This window comes from Cnephaeus nilssonii (assembly GCF_951640355.1).
Source record: "Cnephaeus nilssonii genome assembly, chromosome: 18".
Classification (NCBI taxonomy): domain Eukaryota; kingdom Metazoa; phylum Chordata; class Mammalia; order Chiroptera; family Vespertilionidae; genus Cnephaeus; species Cnephaeus nilssonii.
Genome location: NC_137089.1, coordinates 8,549,374 through 8,555,373, shown reverse-complemented (window position 1 = coordinate 8,555,373; position 6,000 = coordinate 8,549,374).

The following is a 6,000-nucleotide window of genomic DNA, read 5'->3' as shown; positions in this document are numbered from 1 at the left end:
GTCCGTTGTGTGTGGGGTGCAGCATGGCCATGATCCCTGTGGGCAAATGCAGGAGCATGAGAGCCCCGAAAGCCAGGAGTTAAGGGCGATGTGCCAAGAGGCAAGAGCCCTCACTCCTTTGTTTAGGAACTTCAGTCTCTCAAATCTGCCTGCTCGCGCAGTGGCCACACCTACCCTGGCCAATGGCCTGTTCCCAGGTGTGACTGACAGACAAGTACCTTCCCTTTGTCACCCAGGGTAATAACAATGCTATCACTACCAGGGACCCTGGCGGGAGGGAGGGGAGATGGCCTGTGTGGCGGCTCTCATCTGTCACTTCTCAGATGCAGACAACAACGGTTCCAAGAAAACTCCCCTTCCTCTCTCTCCTATCCTCCGTGGTTTCTAACACTCATTCTAGTGGCACTAATTGGTGGGAGAGTGATCTGTCACAGCTCTTGAATAATGCACATGTTGGCGATTTCTTAATAACTTAAAAAAAGCTATTATGATGGGGTGAGGAGAAGGAATAAAATATGCCTCACCTCTTGCAAAAGGGGGGGAAAAAGCCCTTATTAAATTCTTTTATAGGAGGCTCTGTAGAACTGCTAGCTGAGACCTGATCACCAGTTTCTAGGGGAAGTAACCTTTTTTTTTTTTTTAAAATCAAACTCACTATTACCTCTAAGTGCAACCAGAAACAACTCTAATATTAGCTAGAAATAATAAAATACTCAGTAAGCCAAAAATTATAAAGACCAGACCAGGAAACCCCCAAACACTCACATGTACAGCACACCCGGCAAGTATTTTTACAGTCAGTATACCATCTGCCCTTCTAAATAGCACCGGATTGGCGGACCAGCAGATTTATGCCCTTTAAGCTAGATGCCAGAGTTTGCAACTCTTTGTTATCATATGAAAGTTTAGAATAAAAAGAATAGTCTTGACAGGTTGTAAAGGCCAAAACAAAGAGCTTCTATTTCATCTGAAGAAGAGAAAGCAGAAAGGGGACTAAGTATTGTTTAAAACTTCTTAGGCCCAGGGGAAAAAAAGAGAACTCAGACAAATTTCATTGTCTCTTTGATTTGTTCTACGGAATGGAGGAAACACTTCTAAAGAAGAAACGTGTCGTTAAATCATGTGTCTGAATCGTGGCAGCCAGGTGAGTTGGCATTTCATCACGGGTAGGGCCATGCCGGGTGGAGGTGACTCTGGCCTCTCTCTCTCTCCGTTTGCATTTCTGACATAGACTTGCACTATTTGGTGGGACTTCCTTGGTTCTGAGATCTTTCACACTCATGCCAAGCCACTATGCATTCCATCCTCGGCCACTCTCCTCTTGGCCCACTTCCAACCCCTTCTCACAGTTTTCAGTCGTATTCAGTGACTCCTGGCCACTCACCGCTCCCGCAGATCTCCTCACTTTCCCTCTGGAGTACTGGCAGTCTCTCTCCAGTGACCATCTTTGTTTTTCTGAAACCCAAGGATATTATTTTCATTGATTTTTAGAGACAGTGGAAAAGAGGAAGTGGGGGGGAGAGAGAGAGAGAGAGAGAGAGAGAGAGAGAGAGAGAGAGAAAGAAAAACATTGATGTGAGAGAGAACCAGGTATTGGTTGCCTCCGCTACCTACAACCAGGTGCATGCCCTTGACCAGGAATCGAACTCGAGACCTTTCCATGTATAGGCAGACACTAATCACTGGGCAACACCGGCCAGGGCTGAAATCATGTTTTATTGAGTTGCACACTTGAAACCTGTGTGGTTTTATTAACCAATGCCACCCCCAACAAATTCGATTTAAAAAACAAACGAAAAGGGATCCCTCTTTAAAACGATTATCCCACACTGTATATGAGTGTTATATAAACTGAGAAAGACCGTACATGTAGGTAGGTGTTGTGTATAGACTCTTGCACTCTCCTTTATCTGAGTCTCTTCATCTAATTTCCGGGAGGGTGCTGTTTTCTTGCCCTCTTCCAGTTAGTTGGGATCATGTGACTAGTTTGGCTGTTGAGCTGTGCCATGTCTGTCTTGCTGGATGAAGCATGGAATGACTTGTGAGACTAACGCTTTCTTCCCCGCTGGACAGAACAAGGGGACAATAGTCCCGATGAGACATTGACAAGAGAGTGGCATCTGTGTCAGCCTAGAGTCCGATCACTCTCTGGGGGCAAGTGGCTCCGGAGTGTTGCCTGGACCTACAGTGGATGTTGTGACTGTGAGAAATGAACTTGCGCAGGATTCAATCACAGAGATTTAGGAGTTGTTTGCTTTTGTGCAACACCTAGCCTGCCCTGGATTATTATTATATAAGAGAATAATGCCTTTCCTTCTGCTCCTGTTCTTAAAACAGTAGAATTAGGCGGATGCCCTGGGTGGATAGAAGGGGCTTCCCAGCGCTAAGCCTCACGGAGCGCTGCAAGGAGCTGGTCTGCTGTTCTGCGCCCATAGGAAGCGACGCCCCATTGTGATCGCTCGGGGTTGTTCCCCCTCTTTTAATGAGCAGTTTTTGTTATTGTACTCGAGAGGCAAAGCTGTAGGAGCAAAGGCCACGGCTTTAATGATAAATGCCTCCTCAAACATTTCTAACCTGAGAATAAAATAACCTAAAACCTTGTAAATGAATGTGGCAGCGAGCTGCAAATGTCAATTCTGCTATTGTTAAAATCAAATACAAACAGTGTTGGAGGAAACATTGACCTGAGCCGAGTCTCTTTTTTCCGCACATTAGTAATTAGTTCCCAGCAGCAAGCTCGGGGTCAGGAGGGTCAGGGCCCCGCTCTCCCAGAAAGCAGACAAAACCCTCCCTGTGGCCAGACCACAAGACAAGATCCCTGGGGACACTGGCTGCGGCGGTCGCCACCTTGCCCACTGGTGGTGAAAGGCAGCTTTCCTGGTGGATGCCCCTTTACCCTGATGTTCAGGGAGCCGGTAGAAATCGTCTTTCTCTTCGGTGGGATCAGTAACTGGAGTGGAGAGGCTGAAGTAAGGAAGATGGAGGCTAAGGTTTCAGAAATCAGATGGCAGATTTAACCAATGTTGGGAGTATCAAAATCAAAAAGATAGTTTAATATTTTTATAAAAGGGGAACAAATGGTCCTAGTTGGGTGGCTCAATTGATTGAAGCATCTCCCATACACTGAAAGGCTTGGGGTTTGATCCCAGTCAGGGCACATACCTAGGTTTCAGGTTTGATCCCAGTTAGGACACGTATGGGAGGCAGCTGATCCATGTTTCTCTCTCACATTGAGGTCTCTCTCTCTCTCTCTCACACAAAAATCAATAAACAAATCCTCCTGTGAGGACAGAAGAAAAAAGGTAAATGTACATAATATATGTACCTTTTTCATATTCTGGAGCACAGCACTGACTAATGAAGTCAATTTATTTGAGGGTTTCTTAATTTGATTATTCTGCAACTTGAGGGTGACAGTTCCCCTTTGATCTGCCTTGGATTTTATTTTTTATAACATCTATTCCTTTTTTTCCTTCTTCTTCTTTTTTTTTTTATCCCAGTGGCAGAAAAAGAGGATTAATGATTTCTATGAAGCCAACACTTCTTTTTTTGTGTCAAAGTGCTGGCAAACAACACATTTATCTCAAGAAAGAGCATTTCTCTGTCCATTGTGATTTGGGGCTCTATAACTTGGACACTGGGATCACCGAGGGCAGGGTCCCCGCTAATTCTCTCGGCAGAGCCAGTTTAACGGTGACAGATATCTGCAGGTCCAATTCCTGAACAGACCTTCTTGACTCTAACCTCATGCCTTCAAACTCATCCCAGAATAACCTTTCTGAAACACAGATGAAATCTGTTATTTCTCAGCCTCACACTTTTATTTTCTTTTTAATATATATTTTATTGATTTTTTACAGAGAGGAAGGGAGAGGGATAGAGAGTTAGAAACATCGATCAGCTGCCTTCTGCATACCCCCTACTGGGGATGTGCCCACAACCAAGGTACATGCCCTTGACCTGAATAGAACCTGGGACCCTTCAATCTGCAGGCCGATGCTCTAACCACTGAGCCAAACAGGTTAGGGCTCATACTTTTCATGGTCTCTCCATTGTCTTCAGGAGAACCCCAAACCCTTTAGCATAAAAAACCACCTTGTTTTTCCCCCACTGACTTTATTTTTTTCATTTCCCTCCATCTAGTCCCCTACATTTTAGTTATACTGAAACAGATGGGTTCCTAGAGGGGGAGCATTCTCTTCCATCTCTGGGCTTTTGAACCTGCCATTCTCTCTCTCGGGAACACCCTTCTCTTCTGTCTACTCGGCAAAGTCTGCCCACTTTTTAAGACTCAGCTCGAGGTCAGCCATCCTGGGAACCCTCTTCACTGTTTGCCCAGGGCTCACAGTGTCCCTGTCCCATAGTGCTGCATGTTCACTCAAGTGTTGTGCGTATCGCATCCAATGTCTGCGTCTACTTGCCTGGATCACCCACTACATTTTGAGCTGTTTGAGGACAAAGTCTCTGTTTTTATTTATCTTTGGGATCTCCGTTCCTAATTAAAGAATCGCTAGGCTCCATGTGTGAACTCAGACAAATGGCTTTACCTCTGTGCCCATAGTTTTCTAACATGTAAAAATTAAGGTCAAGATGTCTGTCCCCTTCATAAGAGATTGTTACGGGGCTGAGCTTAACAGACGTGGGCTTCCACAGTAATGTTTAAAGCAGTCTATAGTGAAGGACATTGTTATCATCTGGTTCCTCTCCAGGCTACAAGCGCAATTAGGAGACCGGGATAGTCATTCGTATGGGGGCTGTAGCCTACAGTGGACTGTTCTAATCCAATGTTCATTCATTCATTGACTTACTTATTCGATATTTCAGTGAATTTGTGTTGAAAACTGATTATGTGCTCAGGCTATGCAAGCAGTGCAGGATACAAATGAATAAGCACGCTCTAGCTCATGATGCTAACTGGGGAAGGAGACAAATGTGCTATCTGGATTTAGGCTAGGAGTACCCCAGACTTGGATTCTTCCACCAGACCCAAGGTCTCCACCTAACTCTGGGGACACTCCCATACTCTTGCCAGATGTGTGTTTTTATACGTTTACGCATGTGTGAGAATGGGTGTGAATGTGCCCAGAGATAGACATGAGGATGCAGGATTCCCAGGTACTTTCACCTGGTGCAAACTTTTCCATGTTCCTCTTTCATTCATACTCATTCCCTTGGAGTCTCATGGAATGTGTGGTGTTTCTCTGGGATCCTAGAGAATCCCAGATGCTAGAAACATTCTCTGGAGCTAGAACTCCAGCATATGGAAGTGCACCTGTCCAGATGAAAATTTCTGAGTTAAATGCATCAGCTGAACAAACTGCATGCATTTCAGATGCTTGCCGAGTGAAACACATGGAACTTTCTGTGTGTCCAAAGCCCAGGAGTCCCAGTATAAATAAACCCACTAGTATAGTTCCCCAATATCATTATTTCTCTTTAGCAACTTTAATTTTCTGGCCTTATGTGAAAGCAATTCTTAGAGAACATGTGTGTGTGTGTGTAACAAAAATGTTCTAAGGATTTATCATACTGCAACTGCCCTTTCAACTTGTTTTGATGATGTAAGTAAAATAGGGGAAAAAATTACTAACTTTCCTGGAAATTGCTTTGATGCAAGGTTTAAGTGGAATAGAACCCATCTGTAAAAAAAGCTACAAGAAAACATAATAATCATAAGAGCCAAATCCTTCCCTTCATGGAGAAGGTCTAGAGTGATGAAATGGATATCCTAAGCTTTGGATTGTTTGTATGCAAATATAAAGCAATTTGATTAGGACCGTGGTCAGCAAACTGCGGCTCGCGAGCCACATGCAGCTCTTTGGCCCCTTGAGTGTGGCTCTTCCACAAAATACCACGGCCTGGGCGAGTCTATTTTGAAGAAGTGGCATTAGAAGAAGTTTAAGTTTAAAAAATTTGGCTCTCAAAAGAAATTTCAATCATTGTACTGTTGATATTTGGCTCTGTTGACTAATGAGTTTGCCGACCACTGGATTAGGATAC